This window comes from Triticum aestivum, chromosome 1A, assembly GCF_018294505.1.
Source record: "Triticum aestivum cultivar Chinese Spring chromosome 1A, IWGSC CS RefSeq v2.1, whole genome shotgun sequence".
NCBI lineage: Eukaryota > Viridiplantae > Streptophyta > Magnoliopsida > Poales > Poaceae > Triticum > Triticum aestivum.
Genome location: NC_057794.1, coordinates 60,633,869 through 60,657,245, shown reverse-complemented (window position 1 = coordinate 60,657,245; position 23,377 = coordinate 60,633,869). Strand labels below are relative to the sequence as shown.

The 23,377-nt window shown below is 42.7% G+C and overlaps 1 long non-coding RNA gene across 1 annotated transcript; it reads left to right on the top strand.

Moving 5' to 3' along the window:
* The first annotated feature begins 3,998 nt into the window (after positions 1–3,998).
* LOC123189909 (uncharacterized) lies at positions 3,999–9,303 on the top strand. Its single transcript, XR_006496046.1, has 2 exons — positions 3,999–7,141; positions 7,729–9,303. It is a non-coding gene; the product is annotated as an uncharacterized lncRNA (long non-coding RNA).
* Positions 9,304–23,377: the final 14,074 nt, after the last annotated feature.

The following is a 23,377-nucleotide window of genomic DNA, read 5'->3' as shown; positions in this document are numbered from 1 at the left end:
GCGAGTAGAATTATGCCACATTCGAGCTAAGTTATGAGCGACCGAATTACGAGAGCAACATATCATGGATATGGCGTGCTCCCTGCCCATGTTCAATAGACGTTTGATCTCCTCAACCAAGGCTGCCCCTGGCGAACGATCCTTCTCCTCAATCATTGTAATAACATCTTATATTTATACGACAAAAGGAGTACCTAAGAGAAACTCGTTTCGGGTGAGAGAAGTGGCTAAGAGGCAAAGATTAGAGTAAGGAGTTGATATGGCAGCAATGACCTCTTCGTTGAATATGTTATCTGGGCTTTGTCCCTTCTAGCACTGTGTTGTTTACCGTCGACAAGGAGCAAGTGGAGGTGGGTCTTCACCAGTTGAATCGTCGTCTTACATGTTCCTCTGCAAGGTGAAGAATATTCTTCTTTCCTAACGACAACAATGAGCGGTGGTTTCCACCCTCGGGCGGCTAAAACGACTTCAAAAAGCTTAAGGGCGGGTTCACTATGTGAATGTCGGGTAGGCGGACGGCCGATTAACCGACATTAGCGCGGGTAGTCGTCTGCCCTGTCGGGCCACGTTCGCTTCATCAGCATGAATAAGACGCAGACAACAGCGAGAGAGGAGCTTTAGAATGACTCCGAATTGTCAAAGTCCAATGTGTCAATGTCCAGACTCCCGCAAACATCCCCCATTCTATTGCCGGTATGTGGGATTCGAGACGCCCAGGCCGGTGCGGATAAATTTGGTGACCTCCGTTAAATGGACACTGTATGGCCAAAATCGTCCAGACCGTCCAATCTAGACATTTGTGGGCGATTTGATGATCCGTGTTGGTATTGCAGTTGGAGTTGCACAATGAATTAGTATGTACTCCCTCCGTTCCAAAATAGATGACCCAACTTTATACTAACTTTAGTATAAAGTTGGGTCATCTATTTTAAAACGGAGGGAGTAAGAGCATAATTGGTTTGCTGCCAAAAATTGGCATGCCAATGTTTGGCATTGTGCCAAATATTGGCAACTATTTGGTTGGCTACGAATTGTTTTGCCTATCTCACATAAAGTTGCCAATAGTTGGCAAATTTTGATATTGCCAATATTTGGCAATGCCAACATTTGGCAAGCCAAATATTGGTAACAAACCAATTATGCTCTAAATCCCAGAAAGCACATGGCATAAAGGTCAATTTCCCACCTTCCCGCCTGCATGAATTCCGACAGTAGATTTCTCGCAGTTTTATTAGGAGTTTGCTCAATTGGGACATTCGAAACTCAGTACTGTATGTCGATTTTCTCAAAAAGTACCTTCACAGTACTATAGTCTATCTTCACAAAGAAATTTTGTAATGAATCAGCAGTCAAACTTGTGTACTCTTTGAGAGAGCGTTCCAGAACAGAAGAGTCAGAGTCATAGCATAGCACCGACAAAGCACTTAATAATCTCACGTTAAGCAGGCGTACTTAATGCCATGTGCCCAAGAGAGCACTTAATGAAGATCTGTCCTGTTGTCGATCATTTATCATTCGCTCTTAATCTGTTTATCATTTCTTGCTCGCTTAGCTATCTTTTGTGTGATATCCTTTATAGTAGCTTTTACTCCCTCCGTTCCAAAATATAAGTCTTTTTAAATATTCCACTACGGACTACATACGGATGTATATAGACATATTTTAGAGTGTATATTCACTCATTTTGCTTCGTATGTAGTCCGTAGTGAAATTTCTAAAAAGACTTATATTTAGGAACGAAGGGAGTACTTCGCTATCCATTTTTAGTTTTCCCTCATGCTGGTGCAACTAGTAGTATACTGTTTTACCATCGTGATAGTTAAGCCAGTTCTCTACTATGCTCGAATGATTGTTGCATCCTGTCTTGAAAGATTTGTTCCTCGGTAGGTTTCTTGCTCAATTTCATAACTATGAATATATTTCGCTACAGTGTTTGGGCTCAAATCAAAACATTCAGAAGAGTTCTTGAATCTCCCATTCACCCCTCCCCCATTTGGTCGATATACTCTCGGTCCTAACAGAAGCGATGACCTCTTCGTTGAATAAGTTAGTTGGGCTTTGTCCCTGTTCCGGCACTATGCTATTTGTCGTCGATAAGGAGCAAGTGGAGATGGGTCTAAAGGAAATATGCCCTAGAGGCAATAATAAAGTTGTTATTTATATTTCCTTATATCATGATAAATGTTTATTATTCATGCTAGAATTGTATTAACCGGAAACTTAGTACATGTGTGAATACATAGACAAACAGAATGTCATTATTATGCCTCTACTTGATTAGCTCGTTGAATCAATGATGGTTATGTTTTCTAACCATAGACATAAGTTGTCATTTGATTAACGGGATCATATCATTAGAGAATGATGTGATTGACTTGACCCATCCGTTAGCTTAGTACGATGATCGTTTAGTATGTTGTTGTTGCTTTCTCCATAACTTATACATGTTCCTATGACTATGAGATCATGCAACTCCCGAATACCGGAGGAACACTTAGTGTGCTATCAAATGTCACAACATAACTGGGTGACTATAAAGATGCTCTACAGGTGTCTCTGATGGTGTTTGCTGAGTTGGCATAGATCGAGATTAGGATTTGTCACTCCGTGTATCGGAGAGGTATATCTGGGCCCTCTCGGTAATGCACATCACTATAAGCCTTGCAAGCAATGTGACTAATGAGTTAGTTGCGGGATGATGCATTACGGAACGAGTAAATAGACTTGCCAGTAATGAGATTGAACTAGGTATTGAGATACCGACGATCGAATCTCGGGCAAGTAACATACCGATGACAAAGGGAACAACGTATATAGTTATGCGGTTTGACCGATAAAGATCTTCGTAGAATATGTGGGAGCCAATATGAACATACATGTTCCGCTATTGGTTATTGACCGGAGACGTGTCTCGATCATGTCTACATAGTTCTCGAACCCGTAGGGTCCGCACGCTTAATGTTCGGTGACGATCGATATTATGAGTTTATGTGATTTGATGTACCGAGGATAATTCAGAGTCCCAGATGTGATCACGGACATGACGAGGAGTCTCGAAATGGTTGAGATATAAAGATTGATATATTGGATAGCTATATTCGGACACCAGAAGTGTTCCGGGTGATTTCGAAAAAAACCGGAGTGCCAGAGGGTTACCGGAACCCCCCTGGGGAACTAATGGGCCACATGGGCCTTAGTGGAGAGAGAGAGGGCAGGCCAAGGCAGGGTCGCGTGTGCGCCCCTCCCCCTCTATTTCGAATTGGCTCCTTCTTCCTTCTCCTCTCATTCCTTCCCCCTTCCTCCTCCTAGTTGGACTAGGAAAGGGGGAGTCCTTCTCCTACTAGGAGCAGGACTCCTCCCCTCCTTGGCGCGCCCCAAGGGCCGACCGGCCTCCCCCTTGCTCCTTTATATACGGGGGCAGGGGGCACCCTAGAACACACAAGTTGATCATTGATCCCTTAGCTGTGTGCGGTGCCCCCCTCCATCATAATCCACCTTGGTCAGATCATAGCGGTGCTTAGGCGAAGCCCTGTTCTGGTAGCATCATCATCACCGTTATCACGCCGTCGTGCTGACGAAGCTCTCCCTTGACATTCAGCTGGATCAAGAGTTCGTGGGACGTCACCGAGCCGAACGTGTGTAGATCGCGGAGGTGCAGTACTTTCGGTACTAGGATCAGTCGGATCGTGAAGACGTACGACTACATCAACCGCGTTGTCATAACGCTTCCGCTTATGGTCTACGAGGGTGATAGAGCATTTCCTCATATAATCTTTTTAGCCTTTTTGCACCACATTGTAATCATATTTTCACATTATTTACTTCAGAAATATTCAAATACCCCCATTATGCTACATTTACAACACTCCTCCATGTTTTGCAGAAAAAGGCGAAAAGGCCCAAAATCCTTCTATAATAGAGAGTGTCAAGAAACTGTGGTTGCTGTAACTTACGGAGGGACCCAACCATGAAGAAAAGAAGTAACTAGAGGGGTCAAGATAAAGTTGGAGGGATCATCTTGTGAAGAGAGAAGAGAAGTGGAAGGGCAAAAGAGCAAAACTGGCAGATCAGAGGAGGGGATCAAATCCCTAGCGGCAACCATCGATCCCCTTTGGGCCTGGCTACATATCCCTCTCCCCCAACCTTCTTCTCCACCTCTGGCCGTCGCCGCGGCCAGGCCGGCATGGCGGCGCGCCACCTAGTACCTCCACCCACTCCACAACGCTGCAGCACCTCCACCCGCGCTACCGCAACCCATCCATCCACCAGGCGCCATCACATCCAGCCACCATCACCTCGCGCGCCCTACAAGACTAGAGGTCGTGGTTGTTTGGTGCCCCGCGCGATTCTCCACCTCTCTTCTTCAACCTGCTGCTGTTCGCCCTCAACCCTCTCTGCTGCTTCTCTCACCCGGATGCCCCTGCTGCTCCTTCTCCCACGTCTTGCTGCTGCTTCTCTTCTCTGACCCCCATTGCTGTTGCCTTTTCCTCTGAACCCCTACCGCTGATCCTTTTCCTCAACTCTCTCTGCTGCTCCTCTCACGCGGTCACGCCCCTGCTGCTACTCCTCTCAAAGCCCCCACGCTGCTGCTCCTTTTATTTACCTCCTATTCTGCGCTTCTTCTCTGAACCCAAACTGGTGACGCTCCTCTTCTCTCTTTACTTTTTGCAAATTTCTGAAACTTGTAGGTGAACCTTGTGTATTGTTCTAAACACCTAATTTCTCTAAAATTAAGATATGTAATACTTTGTAAGGTTCAGATTTTAAGAGTACTTGCAACCTGCTGTTTATTTTGTTTCGTACTTGTAACTATAATGTACAATTAATATTTGGTCTATGTGATTTTTCTTTCTGAGTTAGTAATCTGCTAGCATGTGTTTGTGTTCATCCATATGAACTTGTTCCATTTTGTAGTCCTTGTGTTAGCTCAAGTATATGTGTGTTTGTGATGAGAAGTACTTCTATTATGTCCTATGATCTTGCTATTACACTTTTCTTACATGTTTGATGTATATATATGTTCTGATGTGTTGTAGTTCTCCTTGTTGTTGATGGTTGCCTGTGCCAGTATTGTAGTTCCCAAAGTATAACAAAAATACCAAAAAGAGAGTGATTTCAATCTTAATCTCCCTATGCTGTTTTGCATTTTCTTTGTCGTCAACCTTGTTTAGTTTAGCTTTTTCTTGCATTCATAATCAGAATTGTGTTACCTAGCTTTAGCCGAGCATAATTGCCGTCGCCTAGTCCCTGTGGAGAACACGACATCCGTAGCTTGGGGCATAAAAACCCCGCTGTACTTTCAATTAATCATTTTGGCGCCGTTGATGAGGACTAGCGTCGAGCGATTGTGTTAGGCTATAGACTAGGTTTTTCTTCATTTTCTAGTTTGTGCCATATATTTGTGTTATATCTCTAATCACTAACCCCTGTTCTAGCTAGTATCTTTTTGTTTTCTTTTCATTTTGCAGGTTAGAGCTATCTACTCGGTTATGGCATATTATTCAGATTGTCTTGGAGATGCGAGGAACACTGCAAACAACACGGAAACTATTCAAGAACTCATAAGATTTCCCATCGATTAGATGATTTAGCTCGGCAGCGAGAAGTAGTTTTTGAGGATAGGCCTAGCTCTTATGATCCTTATTCTAGAGGTCATCCTTATGTTGCTCCTACATACCATATTTGTGGATTTCAGGGCCATTCACCCGCTGAATGTCAGCGTGGTTACTCTCACTCTCCTGATTGTTATGGCATGAGCTTCGCCCCACAGCCTAGCTCATACCAAAACAATTACTCATATGGGTGGCCTGAGAACCAGAATATGTCATATAGGAGCAACAACCCTGAGATCTCACCATTTGCTTCTAGTAATCATATACAGGGATTTAGGTACAATGAGGAGAGCCACAACTATGCTCGACAACAGATTTATTCAGCTCCTACTCATATACCTCAACACCAGGAGATGTTGCCAATGGAGTTAAATGGTCCTCCATTTGGTCAACCAACAACTCCAGCAACCGCCGAGCAATCTCATGTGCAAGTGCCCACACAAGATGAATTCGGTGACATAGACAAGCTCACACTTTTGAGTCTCGAGTTCACTTGGAGTGCTGAGGATGATCCTATTAGGAAGGTTATACTAGAGGAAATGAAGAAGATCAAGAGTGGGAATGAGCTAGTGGATGAAGTAAAGAAGATTGAGAAGAACATCAACGCTGGCAGTACTATTTCTTCACAGCTTGAGCTGAGTAATTCTGGGAATCCCCTTGATACATGTGAGGTTCCAATACCATCACATCTAGCTGACCAAGATAGCAAGTGCCTTGAGTAAGAGATACCTCAGATTGAAGAAGATGAACTGGAAGACAAGGAACAAGATGATCAAGAGCTACAATTCCCAAGTGATCAAGTTGAAGACTCATCATCTACTACTCTTGAAGAAGTACAAGAAGCTACTGTAGATGAAGATGAAGAAGCTGAGATTCATTGGCCTATTGTCATACATGAGCGTGATGTGTCAGGTTTATCCAATCCTCTCAATGACATGCATCCTTGTGATTTCTTTGCTACTACCTTGCATTGCATGATGCCATCTGTTAAAGTAGATTTGAAAAGGTATTTGCTTGTATATGATGATATATACCCTGTTAGTGGTATTATTCTCATTTGTGATGATCACAGTTACTTTCCTCGTGCTAGTCCTATGCTTAATGAAACATATAATTCCAATGCTAGTATTGAGCTTAATGATAAGTTTCATCCTCATGTTAGTGTTGACCTTGCTGATTTCTACCATCCTAAACATGTGCTTTATAGCTATGCTTATGTAATTGGATATTCGATTAATGACTTGGAGGGTATTATCCCTACCACTTGCATTGTCTCTTTCGTTGAGTGCTCTTTCAAGTTCTTGCTTGTGCACAAATCACTACATGTTGACCAGGTTCGAGGTGACATTCCTTGGGACCCCGGTGGATTTAGAGCATGGTGAAAAGGAGAAGCAATGGGCACATACAAGGAAGAGAAAAGCTGGAGCATGCACGAGGATAGAGAGCATGAGGATAGAGAAGCAAAAGGAGAGGAGTCACAATGCAAGAGGATGTGAGATGATCGAGCGAGTTCTACTTCATAAAGCCTGGTGAGCTGTTTCATGACCCCAATCTGAATATATCATCTATTGATACAAGCTGAAATCAATTGCTAGTTGGGTTGCTTGAGCCAGTTATTACTTGTTGTCAAGCTGAAATTCACCTTTGGCATCGTGCTTGATGTGAATTTTTGAACTTGATTTCTAAATGCCTTGTAAACTAGTGATCTACACCATGCGTGCTTGGCTGAAATTAGTGAGAACTATTAGTTTTGAGTGCTCAAATCCCTAGTACACTAGAAAACTTCGTCATTTTCTGCATTTACTATGATACACCTAGATCACCATGTTTAGATGCTGAATTTGTGCTAAGTGTGTTCCCATTGAGAGCAATCACCTAACCACTATGGATTAGCATGCTATGTTCCCTGGATCGGTAGCATGTGAACCAGACATGAAGAAGTGAGGATTCCTGTTTTTGTGCTTATGCGTTGTTCATTTTTAAAAAAAGTAAATCTTATAATGAATGATAAGTCTGACTACCTACAGTAGCATGTCATGTTCCCTGGATCGGTGGCATGTGAAATCGGGTTAGCTTGGGCAGTAACTAATAATAAAAATTGTAATTGTCAAACCAGGTGTATACCATGTGCTCTGGATCGGTGGTATGTTCCTTTGGGGAGGCAAACAAAAAAACTAATAATTGGTCGAGCCGGGTATATTCCATGTTCTCGGGATCGGTGGTATGTTCCTTTGGTGAGATCGATAAAATATTATCATTGCTTTATTTCTGTAAATAAGTGATCTGATCACAAGTGTATGTTCTTTTTGTTCTCGGGATCATGCTCTCTTTAGGAACCTTCGGCACAATCATCATTTGAACTAGTTGATCTTCTTTTATCATTGTAAAAGTTTAAAATGGTCAAGTCTACTAATATCCTACCACTTTGAAGCACTCCTAACCATTAATTTTCACTAGCTAGGTTCAAAGCATGCTTTGTTTGGAGATCTACTTCACTTGGCATTCTCTAGTCAGCTCACTGTTCACAATCTTGCTCTTGTCATATTCCTTTGCTTGAGGACAAGCAAAGATTTAAGTGCGGGGGAACTTGATAGAGCATTTCCTCATATAATCTTTTTATCCTTTTTGCACCACATTGTAATCATATTTTCACATTTTTTACTTCAGAAATATTCAAATACCCCCATTATGCTACATTTACAACACTCCTCCATGTTTTGCAGAAAAGGGCGAAAAGGCCCAAAATCCTTCTATAATAGAGAGTGTCAAGAAACTATGGTTGCTGTAACTTACGGAGGGACCCAACCGTGAAGAAAAGAAGTAACCAGAGGGATCAAGATAAAGTTGGAGGGATCATCTTGTGAAGAGAGAAGAGAAGTGGAAGGGCAAAAGAGCAAAACTGGCAGATCAGAGGAGGGGATCAAATCCCTAGCGGCAACCATCGATCCCCTTTGGGCCTGGCTACATATCCCTCTCCCCCAACCTTCTTCTCCACCTCTGGCCGTCACCGCGGCCAGGCCAGCATGGCGGCGTGCCACCCAGTACCTCCACCCACTCCACAACGCTGCAGCACCTCCACCCGCGCTACCGCAACCCATCCATCCACCAGGCGCCATCACATCCAGCCACCATCACCTCGCGCGCCCTACAAGACTAGAGGTCGTGGTTGTCTGGTGCCCCACGCCATCCTCCACCTCTCTTCTTCAACCTGCTGCTGTTCGCCCTCAACCCTCTCTGCTGCTTCTCTCACCCAGATGCCCCTGCTGCTCCTTCTCCCACGTCTTGCTGCTGCTTCTCTTCTCTGACCCCCATTGTTGTTGCCTTCTCCTCTGAACCCCTACTGTTGATCCTTTTCCTCAACTCTCTCTGCTGCTCCTCTCACGCCCCTGCTGCTACTCCTCTCAAAGCCCTCACGCTGCTGCTCCTTTTCTTTACCTCCTATTCTGCGCTTCTTCTCTGAACCCAAACAGGTGCCGCTCCTCTTCTCTCTTTACTTTTTGCAAATTTCTGAAACTTGTAGGTGAACCTTGTGTATTGTTCCAAACACCTAATTTTTGTAAAATTGAGATATGTAATACTTTGTAAGGTTCAGATTTTAAGAGTACTTGCAACCTGCTGTTTGTTTTGTTTCGTACTTGTAACTATAGTGTACATTTAATATTCGGTCTATGTGATTTTTCTTTCTGAGTTAGTAATCTGCTAGCATGTGTTTGTGTTCATCCATATGAACTTGTTCCATTTTGTAGTCCTTGTGTTAGCTCAAGTATATGTGTGTTTGTGATGAGAAGTACTTCTATTATGTCCTATGATCTTGCTATTACACTTTTCTTACATGTTTGATGTATATATGTTTTCTGATGTGCTGTAGTTCTCCTTGTTGTTGATGGTTGCCTGTGCCAGTATTGTAGTTCCCAAAGTATAACAAAAATACCAAAAAGAGAGTGATTTCAATCTTAATCTCCCTATGCTGTTTTGCATATTCTTTGTCGTCAACCTTGTTTAGTTTAGGTTTTTCTTGCATTCATAATCAGAATTGTGTTTGTTGGGGAACGTTGTAATTTCGAAAATTTTCCTACGCACACGCAAGATCATGGTGATGCATTGCAATGAGAGGGGAGAGTGTTGTCCACGTACCCTCGTAGACCGAAAGCGGAAGCGTTAGCACAACGCAGTTGATGTAGTCGTACGTCTTCACAATCCGACCGATCAAGTGCCGAATGTACGGCACCTCCGAGTTCAGCACACGTTCAGCCCATGATGTCCCTCGAACACAGATCTAGCCGAGTGTTGAGGGAGAGTTTCGTCAGCACGACGACGTGGTGATGATGATGATGTTCTACCGATGCAGGTCTTCGCCTAAGCACCGCTACAGTATTATCGAGGTGGACTATGGTGGAGGGGGGCACCGCACACGGCTAAAAGATCAAATGATCAATTGTTGTGTCTCTGGGGTGCCCCCTGCCCCTGTATATAAAGGGTCAAGGGGAGGAGGCGGCCGGCCAGGGAGAGGCGCGCCAAGGGGGAGTCCTACTCCCACTAGGAGTAGGACTCCTATTCCTAGTAGGAGTAGGAGAGGGGAAGGAAAGGGAGAGTAGGAGAAGGAAAGAGGGGGCCGGCCCCCTTGCCCTAAACCAATTCGGTTTGGGCCTTGGGGGGCGCCTCCCACACTCCCCTTGCTGCCCTCTATTTCCACTAAGGCCCATTAAGCCCCTGGGGGGGGGGGGGTCCGGTTACCCCCGGTACTTCGGTAAAATCCCGATTTCACCCGGAACACTTCCGATATCCAAATATAGGCTTCCAATATATCAATCTTTATGTCTCGGCCATTTCGAGACTCCTCGTCATGTCCGTGATCACATCCGGGACTTCGAACAACCTTCGGTACATCAAAACATATAAACTCACAATATAACTGTCATCGAAACGTTAAGCGTGCGGATCCTACGGGTTCGAGAACTATGTAGACATGACCGAGACACGTCTCCGGTCAATAACCAATAGCGGAACCTGGATGTTCATATTGGCTCCCACATATTGTACGAAGATCTTTATCGGTCAGACCGCATAACAACATACGTTGTTCCCTTTGTCATCGGTATGTTACTTGCCCGAGATTCGATCGTCGGTATCTCAATACCTAGTTCAATCTCGTTACCGGCAAGTCTCTTTACTCGTTCCGTAATACATCATCCTGCAACTAACTCATTAGTTGCAATGCTTGCAAGGCTTAAGTGATGTGCATTACCGAGAGGGCCCAGAGATACCACTCCGACAATCGGAGTGACAAATCCTAATCTCAAAATACGCCAACCCAACAAGTACCTTTGGAGACACCTGTAGAGCACCTTTATAATCACCCAGTTACGTGACGTTTGGTAGCACACAAAGTGTTCCTCCGGTAAACGGGAGTTGCATAATCTCATAGTCATAGGAACATGTATAAGTCATGAAGAAAGCAATAGCAGCATACTAAACGATCGGGTGCTAAGCTAACGGAATGGGTCAAATCAATCACATCATTCTCCTAATGGTGTGATCCCGTTAATCAAATGACAACCCATGTCAATGGTTAGGAAACTTAACCATCTTTGATCAACGAGCTAGTCAAGTAGAGGCATACTAGTGACACTCTGTTTGTCTATGTATTCACACATGTATTATGTTTCCGGTTAATACAATTCTAGCATGAATAATAAACATTTATCATGATATAAGGAAATGAATAATAACTTTATTATTGCCTCTAGGGCATATTTCCTTCAGTCTCCCACTTGCACTAGAGTCAATAATCTAGATTACACAGTAATGATTTTAACACCCATGGAGTCTTGGTGCTGATCATGTTTTGCTCGTGGAAGAGGCTTAGTCAATGGGTCTGCAACATTCAGATCCGTATGTATCTTGCAAATTTCTATGTCTCCCACCTGGACTAAATCCCGAATGGAATTGAAGCGTCTCTTGATGTGCTTGGTTCTCTTGTGAAATCTGGATTCCTTCGCCAAGGCAATTGCACCAGTATTGTCACAAAAGATTTTCATTGGACCCGATGCACTAGGCATTACACCTAGATCGGATATGAACTCCTTCATCCAGACCCCTTCATTTGCTGCTTTCAAAGCAGCTATGTACTCCGCTTCACACGTAGATCCCGCCACAACACTTTGTCTAGAACTGCACCAACTGATAGCTCCACCGTTCAATGTAAACACGTATCCGATTTGCGATTTAGAATCGTCCGGATCAGTGTCAAAGCTTGCATCAAGGTAACCGTTTACAATGAGCTTTTTGTCACCTCCATAAACGAGAAACATATTCTTAGTCCTTTTCAGGTATTTCAGGATGTTTTTGACCGCTGTCCAGTGATCCACTCCTGGATTACTTTGGTACCTCCCTGCTAGACTTATAGCAAGGCACACATCAGGTCTGGTACACAGCATTGCATACATAATAGAGCCTATGGCTGAAGCATAAGGAACATCTTTCATTTTCTCTTTATCTTCTATAGTGGTCGGGCATTGAGTATTACTCAACTTCACACCTTGTAACACAGGCAAGAACCCTTTCTTTGCTTGATCCATTTTGAACTTCTTCAAAACTTTGTCAAGGTATGTGCTTTGTGAAAGTCCAATTAAGCGTCTTGATATATCTCTATAGATCTTGATGCCTAATATGAAAGCAGCTTCACCGAGGTCTTTCATTGAAAAACTCTTATTCAAGTATCCTTTTATGCTATCCAGAAATTCTATATCATTTCCGATTAGTAATATGTCATCTACATATAATATCAGAAATGCTACAGAGCTCCCACTCACTTTCTTGTAAATACAGGCTTCTCCAAAAGTCTATACAAAACCAAATGCTTTGATCACACTATCAAAGCGTTTATTCCAACTCCGAGAGGCTTGCATCAGTCCATAACTGGATCGCTGGAGCTTGCACACTTTGTTAGCTCCCTTTGGATCGAAAAAACCTTCTGGTTGCATCATATACAACTCTTCTTCTAAAAATCTATTCAGGAATGCAGTTTTGACATCCATTTGCCAAATTTCATAATCATAAAATGCGGCAATTGCTAACATGATTCGGACAGACTTTAGCGTCGCTACGGGTGAGAAGGTCTCATCGTTGTCAATCCCTTGAACTTGTCGAAAACCTTTTGCAACAAGTCGAGCTTTATAGACAGTAACATTACCGTCAGCGTCAGTCTTCTTCTTGAAGATCCATTTATTCTCAATTGCTTGCCGATCAATGGGCAAGTCAACCAAAGTCCACACTTTGTTCTCATACATGGATCTCATCTCAGATTTCATGGCTTCAAGCCATTTTGCGGAATCAGGGCTCACCATCGCTTCTTCATAGTTCGTAGGTTCATCATGATCTAGTAGCACGACTTCCAGAACAGGATTACCATACCACTCTGGTGCGGATCTTACTCTGGTTGATCTACGAGGTTCGGTAGTAACTTGTTCTGAAGTTTCATGATCATTATCATTAGCTTCCTCACTAATTGGTGTAGGTGTTACAGAAACCGGTTTCTGCGATGTACTACTTTACAATAAGGGAGCAGGTACAGTTACCTCATCAAGTTCTACTTTCCTCCCACTCACTTCTTTCGAGAGAAACTCCTTCTCTAAAAAAACTCTGAATTTAGCAACAAAAGTCTTGCCTTCGGATCTGTGATAGAAGGTGTACCCAACAGTCTCCTTTGGGTATCCTATGAAGACACATTTCTCCGATTTGGGTTCGAGCTTATCAGGTTGAAGCTTTTTCACATAAGCATCGCAGCCCCAAATTTTCAGAAACGACAACTTTGGTTTCTTACCAAACCACATTTCATAAGGCGTCGTCTCAACGGATTTCGATGGTGCCCTATTTAACGTGAATGCGACCGTCTCTAAAGCATAACCCCAAAATGATAGCGGTAAATCAGTAAGAGACATCATAGATCGCACCATATCTAGTAAAGTACGATTACGACGTTCGGACACACCATTACGCTGTGGTGTTCCGGGTGGCGTGAGTTGCAAAACTATTCCGCATTGTTTCAAATGAAGACCAAAGTCATAACTCAAATATTCTCCTCCACGATCAGATCATAGAAACTTTATTTTCTTGTTACGATGATTTTCAACTTCACTCTGAAATTCTTTGAACTTTTCAAATGTTTTAGACTTATGTTTCATTAAGTAGATATACCCATATCTGCTTAAATCATCTGTGAAAGTGATAAAATAACGATATCCGCCACGAGCCTCAACATTCATCGGACCACATACATCTATATGTATGATCTCCAACAAATCTGTTGCTCTCTCCATAGTTCCGGAGAACGGCGTTTTAGTCATCTTGCCCATGAGGCACGGTTCGCAAGTACCAAGTGATTCATAATCAAGTGGTTCGAAAAGTCCATCAGTATGGAGTTTCTTCATGCGCTTTACTCCGATATGACCTAAATGGCAGTGCCACTAATAAGTTGCACTATCATTATCAACTCTGCATCTTTTGGCTTCAATATTATGAATATGTGTATCACCACTATCGAGATTTAGCAAAAATAGACCACTCTTCAAGGGTGCATGACCATAAAAGATATTACTCATATAAATAGAACAACCATTATTCTCTGATTTAAATGAATAACCGTCTCGCATCAAACAAGATCCAGATATAATGTTCATGCTCAACGCTGGCACCAAATAACAATTATTTAGGTCTAATACTAATCCCTAAGGTAGATGTAGAGGTAGCATGCCGACCGCGATCACCATCGACTTTGGAACCATTTCCCACGCGCATCATCACCTCGTCCTTAGCCAATCTTCGCTTAATCCGTAGCCCCTGTTTCGAGTTGCAAACATTAGCAACAGAACCAGTATCAAATACCCAGGTGCTACTGCGAGCATTAGTAAGGTACACATCAATAACATGTATATCACATATACCCTTGTTTACCTTGCCATCCTTCTTATCCGCCAAATACTTGGGGCAGTTCCGCTTCCAGTGACCAGTCTGTTTGCAGTAGAAGCACTCAGTCTTAGGCTTAGGTCTAGACTTGGGTTTCTTCTCCTGAGCAGCAACTTGCTTGCTGTTCTTCTTGAAGTTCCCCTTCTTCTTCCCTTTGCCCCTTTTCTTGAAACTGGTGGTCTTATTGACCATCAACACTTGATGTTCCTTCTTGATTTCTACCTCCGCTGCCTTTAGCATCACGAAGAGCTCGGGAATTGTCTTATCCATCCCTTGCATATTATAGTTCATCACGAAGATCTTTTAGCTTGATGGCAGTGATTGAAGAACTCTGTCAATGACACTATCAACCGGAAGATTAACTCCCAGCTGAGTCAAGTGATTGTGGTACCCAGACATTCTGAGTATATGTTCACTGACAGAACTATTATCCTCCATCTTGCAGCTGTAGAACTTATTGGAGACTTCATATCTCTCAATCCGGGCATTTGCTTGGAATATTAACTTCAACTCCTGGAACATCTCATATGCTCCATGACGTTCAAAACGTCGTTGAAGTACCGGTTCTAAGCCGTAAAGCATGGCACATTTAACTATCGAGTAGTCATCAGCTTTGCTCTGCCAGACATTCTTAACGTCGTTAGTTGCATTAGCAGCAGGCCTGGCACTCAGCGGTGCTTCCAGGATGTAATTCTTCTGGGCAGCAATGAGGATAATCCTCAAGTTACGGACCCAGTCCGTGTAATTGCTACCATCATCTTTCAACTTTGCTTTCTCAAGGAACATATTAAAATTCAACGAAACAACAGCACGGGCCATCTATCTACAATCAACATAGACAAGCAAGATACTATCAGGTACTAAGTTCATGATAAATTTAAGTTCAATTAATCATATTGTTTAAGAACTCCCACTTGGATAAACATCCTTCTAATCCTCTAAGTGATCACATGATCCATATCAACTAAACCATGTCCGATCATCACATGAGATGGAGTAGTTTCAACGGTGAACATCATTATGTTGATCATATCTACTATATGATTCACGCTCGACCTTTCGGTCTCCATGTTCCGAGGCCATATCTGTTATATGCTAGGCTCGTCAAGTTTAACCTGAGTATTCCGCGTGTGCAACTGTTTTGCACCCGTTGTATTTGAACGTAGAGCCTATCACACCTGATCATCACGTGGTGTCTCGGCACGAAGAACTTTTGCAACGGTGCATACTCAGGGAGAACACTTATACTTTGATAATTTAGTGAGGGATCATCTTATAATGCTACCATCAATCAAAGCAAGATAAGATGCATAGACGATAAACATCACATGCAATCAATAAAAGTGATATGATATGTCCATCATCATCTTGTGCTTGTGATCTCCATCTCCGAAGCACCGTCATGATCACCATCGTCACCGGTGCGACACCTTGATCTCCATCGTAGCACCGTTGTCGTCTCGCCAATCTTATGCTTCCACGACTATCGCTACCGCTTAGTGATAAAGTAAAGCATTACAAGGCGATTGCATTGCATACAATAAAGCGACAACCATATGGCTCCTGCCAGTTGCCGATAACTCGGTTACAAAACATGATCATCTCATACAATAAAATTTAGCATCATGTCTTGACCATATCACATCACAACATGCCCTGCAAAAACAAGTTAAACGTCCTCTACTTTGTTGTTGCAAATTTTACGTGGCTGCTATGGGCTTAGCAAGAACCGTTCTTACCTATGCATCAAAACCACAACGATAGTTTGTCAAGTTGGTGCTATTTTAAGCTTCGCAAGGACCGGGCGTAGCCACACTCGGTTCAACTAAAGTTGGAGAAACTGACACCCGCCAGCCACCTGTGTGCAAAGCACGTCGGTAGAACCAGTCTCACGTAAGCGTACGCGTAATGTCGGTCCGGGCCGCTTCATCCAACAATACCACCGAACCAAAGTATGACATGCTAGTAAGCAGTATGACTCCCACAACTCACTTGTGTTCTACTCGTGCATATGACATCTACGCATAAATCCTGGCTCGGATGCCACTGTTGGGGAACGTAGTAATTTCAAAAAAATTCATATGCACACGCAAGATCATGGTGATGGATAGCAACGAGAGGGGAGAGTGTTATCCACGTACCCTCGTAGACCGAAAGCGGAAGCGTTAGCACAACGCGGTTGATGTAGTCATACGTCTTCACGATCCGACCGATCAAGTACCGAACGTACGGCAGCTCCGAGTTCAGCACACGTTCAACCCGATGACGTCCCTCGAACTCAGATCCAGCTGATTGTTGAGGGAGAGTTTCGTCAGCACGACGGCGTGGTGACGATGATGATGTTCTACCGACGCAGGGCTTCGCCTAAGCACCGCTACAGTATTATCGAGGTGGACTATGGTGGAGGGGCACCACACACGGCTAAAAGATCAAACGATCAATTGTTGTGTCTCTGGGGTGCCCCCTGCCCCTATATATAAAGGAGCAAGGGGAGGAGGCGGCTGGCTAGGGAGAGGCACGCCAAGGGGGAGTCCTACTCCCACTAGGAGTAGGACTCCTCCTATTCCTAGTAGGAGTAGGAGAGGGGGAAGGAAAGGGAGAGTAGGAGAAGGAAAGAGGGGGCGGTCCCCCTTGCCCTAAACCAATTCGGTTTGGGCCTGGGGGGGCGCGCCCCACACTCCCCTTGCTGCCCTCTATTTCCACTAAGGCCCATGTAGGCCCATTAAGCCCCGGGGGGGGGGGGGGTCCGGTAACCCCCAGTACTCCGGTAAAATCCCGATTTCACCCGGAACACTTCCGATATCCAAATATAGGCTTCCAATATATCAATCTTTATGTCTCGACCATTTCGAGACTCCTCTTCATGTCCATGATCACATCGGGACTCCGAACAACCTTCGGTACATCAAAACATATAAACTCATAATATAACTATCATCAGAACGTTAAGCGTGCGGACCCTACGGGTTCGAGAACTATGTAGACATGACCGAGACACGTCTCCGGTCAATAACCAATAGCGGAACCTGGATGTTCATATTGGCTCCCACATATTGTACGAAGATCTTTATCGGTCAGACCGCATAACAACATACGTTGTTCCCTTTGTCATCGGTATGTTACTTGCCCGAGATTCGATCGTCGGTATCTCAATGCCTAGTTCAATCTCATTACCGGCAAGTCTCTTTACTCGTTCTGTAATACATCATCCCGCAAATAACTCATTAGTTGCAATGCTTGCAAGGCTTAAGTGATGTGCATTACCGAGAGGGCACAGAGATACCTCTCCGACAATCGGAGTGACAAATCCTAATCTCAAAATACGCCAACCCAACAAGTACCTTTGGAGACACCTGTAGAGCACCTTTATAATCACCCAGTTACGTTGTGACGTTTGGTAGCACACAAAGTGTTCCTCCGGTAAACGGGAGTTGCATAATCTCATAGTCATAGGAACATGTATAAGTCATGAAGAAAGCAATAGCAACATACTAAACGATCAGGTGCTAAGCTAACGGAATGGGTCAAGTCAATCACATCATTCTCCTAATGGTGTGACCCCGTTAATCAAATGACAACCCATGTCAATGGTTAGGAAACTTAACCATCTTTGATCAACGAGCTAGTCAAGTAGAGGCATACTAGTGACACTCTGTTTGTCTATGTATTCACACATGTATTATGTTTCCAGTTAATACAATTCTAGCATGAATAATAAACATTTATCATGATATAAGGAAATAAATAATAACTTTATTATTGCCTCTAGGGCATATTTCCTTCAGTGTTACCTAGCTTTAGCCGAGCATAATTGACGTCACCTAGTCCCTGTGGAGAACACGGCATCCGTAGCTTGGGGCGTAAAAACCCCGCTATACTTTCAATTGATCAGAGGGTACGTGGAAAACACTCTTACCCTCTCATCGCTATGCATCACCATGATAGATCTTGCGTGTGCGTAGGAAAATTTTGAAATTATTGCGTTCCCCAATAGTGGCATCAAAGACAGGTCTATGCGTAGATGTTATATGCACGAGTAGAACACAAAGGAGTTGTGGGTGTGGGTATATACATATTGCTTGCCGTCACTAGTTGATTCTTGATTCGGCGGTATTGTTAGATGAAGCGGCCCAGACCGACATTACGTGTACGCTTACGCGAGACTGGTTCTACCAACGTGCTTCGCACACAAGTGGCTAGTGGGTGTCAGTTTCTCCAACTTTAGTTGAATCGGATTCAATGAACAGGGTTCTCTCTGAAGATCAAAAAGCAATCACTATACCGCGTTGTGGTTTTTGATGCGTAGGTAAGAACGGTTCTTGCTAAGCCCGTAGCAGCCGCGTAAAACTTGCAACAACAAAGTAGAGGACGTCTAACTTGTTTTTACAGGGCATGTTGTGATGTGATATGGTCAAGACGTGATGAGATATAAATTGTTGTATGAGTTGATCATGTTTTGTTGAAGTTATCGGCAACTGGCAAAAGCCTTATGGTTGTCTCTTTATTGCATAAGATGCGGGCGCCATATAATTGCTTTACTTTATTGCTATGCGATAGCAATAGTTGCAAAAGCAATAGTTGGCGAGACGACCATGTGATGACACATTGATAGAGATCAAGATGATGGAGATCATGGTGTAATGCCAGTGACGATGGAGATCATGATGGTACTTTGGAGATGGAGATCAAAGGCACAAGATGATGATGGCCATATCATGTCACATATTTTGATTACATGTGATGTTTATCTTTTATGCATCATATTTTGCTTAGTACGACTGTAGCATTATAAGATGAACCCTCACTAAATTTTAAGGTACAAGTGTTCTCCCTGAGTATGCACCGTTGCGACAGTTCGTCATGCCGAGACACCACGTGATGATCGGGTGTGATAAGATCTACGTTCACATACAACGGGTGCAAGCCAGTTTTGCACACGCATAATACTCGGGTTAAACTTGACGAGCCTAGCATATGCAGATATGGCCTCGAAACACTGAGACCGAAAGGTCGAGCGTGAATCATATAGTATATATGATCAACATAGTGATGTTCACCATTGAAAACTACTCCATCTCACGTGATGATCGGACATGGTTTAGTTGACATGGATCACGTGATCACTTAGATGATTAGAGGGATGTCTATCTTAGTGGGAGTTCTTAAGTAATGTGATTAATTGAACTTTAATTTATCATGAACTTAGTCCTGATAGTATTTGCATATCTATGTTGTAGATCAATTGCTCGCGTATAGCTTCCCCGTTTTATTTATGATATGTTCCTAGAGAAAACTATGTTGAAAGATGATAGTAGCAATGATGTGGATCCGTGATCTGAGCATTATCCTCGTTGTTGCACAGAAGAATTATGTCCTTGATGCACCGCTAGGTGACATAACTATTGCAGGAGCAGATGCAGACGTTATGAACGTTTGGCAAGTTCGGTATGATAACTACTTGATAGTTTAGTGCGCATGCTTTACGGCTCAGAACCGGGACTTCAAAAACGTTTGAACGCCACGGAGCATATAAGATGTGCTAAGAGATGAAATTGGTATTTCATAATCATGCCCGAGTCGAGAGGTATGAGACCTTTGACAAGTACTTTGCCTACAAGATGGAGGAGAATAGTTCAACCAGTAAGCATGTACTCAGATTGTTTGAGTACTACAATCACTTGAATCAATTGGGTGTTAATCTTCCGATAAAATAGTGATTGACAGAGTTCTCTAATCACTATCACCAAGTTACTGGAACTTCGTGATGAACTATAATATGCAAGGGATGACGAAAACGATTCCCAAGCTCTTCGCGATGCTGAAATCAGCGAAGGTAGAAATCAAGAAAAGCATGAAGTGTTGATGGTTGACAAGACCACTAGTTTCAAGTAAAAGGGCAAGGGAAAGAAAGGGAACTTCAAGAAGAATGGCAAGCAAGTTACCACTCCCATGAAGAAGCCCAAAGCTAGACCCAAGCCTGAAACTGAGTGCTTCTACTGCAAAGGAAATGGTCACTGGAAGTGGAACTGCCCTAGATACTTGGCAGATAAGAAGGATGTCATACTGAACAAAGGTATATTGGATACACATGTTATTGATGTGTACTTTACTAGTGTTTATAACAACCCCTCGGTATTTGATACTGGTTCAGTTGCTAAGAGTAGTAACTCGAGACGGGAGTTGCAAAATAAACAGATACTAGTTAAGGGCGAGGTGATGATGTGTGTTGGAAGTGATTCCAAGGTTGATAAGATCACCATCGCACACTCCCTTTACCTTCGGGATTAGTGTTGAACCTAAAATAAATGTTATTGGTGTTTGTGTTGAGCATAATATGATTGGATCATGTTTATTGCAATGTGGTTATTCATTTAAGTCAAAGAATAATTGCTGTTCTATTTACATGAATAAAACCTTCTATGGTCATACACTCAATATAAATGGTTTATTGAATCTCGATCATAGTGATACACATATTCATAATATTGAAGCCAAAAGATGCAAAGTTAATAATGATAGTGCAACTTATATGTGGCACTACCGTTTAGGTCATATTGGTGTAAAGCGCATGAAGAAACTCCATGCTGATGGGCTTTTGGAATCACTTGATTATGAATCATTTGATGCTTGCGAACCATGCCTCGTGGGCAACATGACTAAAACTCTGTTGTCCGAAACAATGGAGCAAGCAACTGACTTATTGGAAATAATACATACTGATGTATGAAGTCCGATGTGTGTTGAGGCTCGCGGCAGGTATCGTTATTTTCTGACCTTCACAGGTGATTTGAGCAGATATGGGTATATCTACTTGATGAAACATAAGTCTGAAACATTTGAAAAGTTCAAAGAATTTCAGAGTGAAGTGGAAAATCATCATAACAAGAAAATAAAGTTTCTACGATCTGATCGCGGAGACGAATATTTGAGTTACGAGTTTGGTCTTCAACTAAAACAATGTGGAATAGTTTCACAAATTCATGCCACCTAGAACACCACAGCATAATGGTGTGTCTGAACGTCATAACCGTACTTTATTGGATATAGTGCAATCTATGATGTCTCTTACCGATTTGCCACTATTATTTTGGGGTTATGCATTAGAGACAACTACATTCATGTTAAATAGGGCACCGTCTAATCCGTTGAGACGACACCGTATGAACTATGGTTTGGCTAGAAATCTAAGTTGTCGTTTCTTAAAGTTTGGGGTTGTGATGCTTATGTGAAAAAGTTTTAGCCTGATAAGCTCAAACCCATATCGGAAAAGTGTGTCTTCATAAGATACCCAAAAAGAAACTGTTGGGTACACCTTCTATCACAGATCCGAAAGGCAAGATCTTTGTTGCTAAGAGTGGATCATTTCTAGAGAAGAAGTTTCTCTCGAAAGAAGTGAGTGGGAGGAATGTAGAACTTGATGAGGTAATTGTACCTTCTCCCGAATTGGAAAGTAGTTCATCACAAAAATCAATTCTAGTGATTTCTGCACCAATTAGTGAGGAAGCTAATGATGATGATCATGAAACTTCAGATCAAGTTACTACCGAACCTCGTAGGACAACCAGAGTATGGTCCGCACCAGAGTGATACGGTAATCCTTTCTGGAAGTCATGTTACTAGACCATGACAAATCTACGAACTATGAGGAAGCGATGATGAGCCTAGATTCTGCAAAATGGCTTAAGGCCATGAAATCTGAGATGGGATCCATGTATAAAGAACAAAGTATGGACTTTGATTGACTTGCCAAATGATCGGCGAGCCATTGAGAATAAATGGATCTTCAAGAGGAAGAGGACGTTGATAGTAGTGTTACTATCTACAAAGCTCAAATTGTCGCAAAAAGGTTTTCGACAAGATCAAGGTGTTGACTACGATGAGATTTTCTCACTCATAGCGATGCTTAAGTCTGTCCAAATCATGTTAGCAATTGCCACATTTTTCTGGCAAATGGATGTCAAAACTGCATTCCTTAATGGATTTCTTAAAGAAGAGTTGTATATGATACAACAAGAAAGTTTTGTCAATCCTAAAGGTGCTAACAAAGTGTACAAGCTCCAGCGATCCATCTATGGACTGGTGCAAGCATCTCGGAGTTGGAATATACGCTTTGATGAGTTGATCAAAGCATATAGTTTTATACAGACTTTTGGAGAAGCATGTATTTACAAGAAAGTGAGTGGGAGCTCTGTAGCATTTCTGATATTATATGTGGATGACATATTATTGATCGGAAATGATACTGAATTTCTGGATAGCATAAAAGGATACTTGAATAAGAATTTTTCAAAGAAATACCTCGGTGAAGCTGCTTACACATTGAGCATCAAGATATATAGAGATAGACCAAGACACTTGATAAGTTTTTTTTCAATGAGTACATACCTTGACAAGATTCTGAAGTAGTTCAAAATGGAACAGTCAAAGAAGGAGTTCTTGCCTGTATTGCAAGGTGTGAAGTTGAGTAAAGACTCAAAACCCGACCACAGCAAAAAATAGAAAGAGAATGAAAAGTCATTTCCTATGCCTCAGTCATAGATTATATAAAGTATGTTATGCCGTGTACAAGTCCTATTGTATACCTTAGCATGATTCTGGCAAGGGGGTACAATAGTGATCTAGGAGTAGATCACTGGACAACCATCAAAATTATCCTTAGAGGACTAAGGAAATATTTCTCGGTTATAGAGGTGATAAAAGAGTTCGCCGTAAAGAGTTACGTCGATGCAAGCTTTTTACATCGATCCAGATGACTCTAAGTCTCGATCTGGATACATATTGAAAGTGGAAGCAATTAGCTA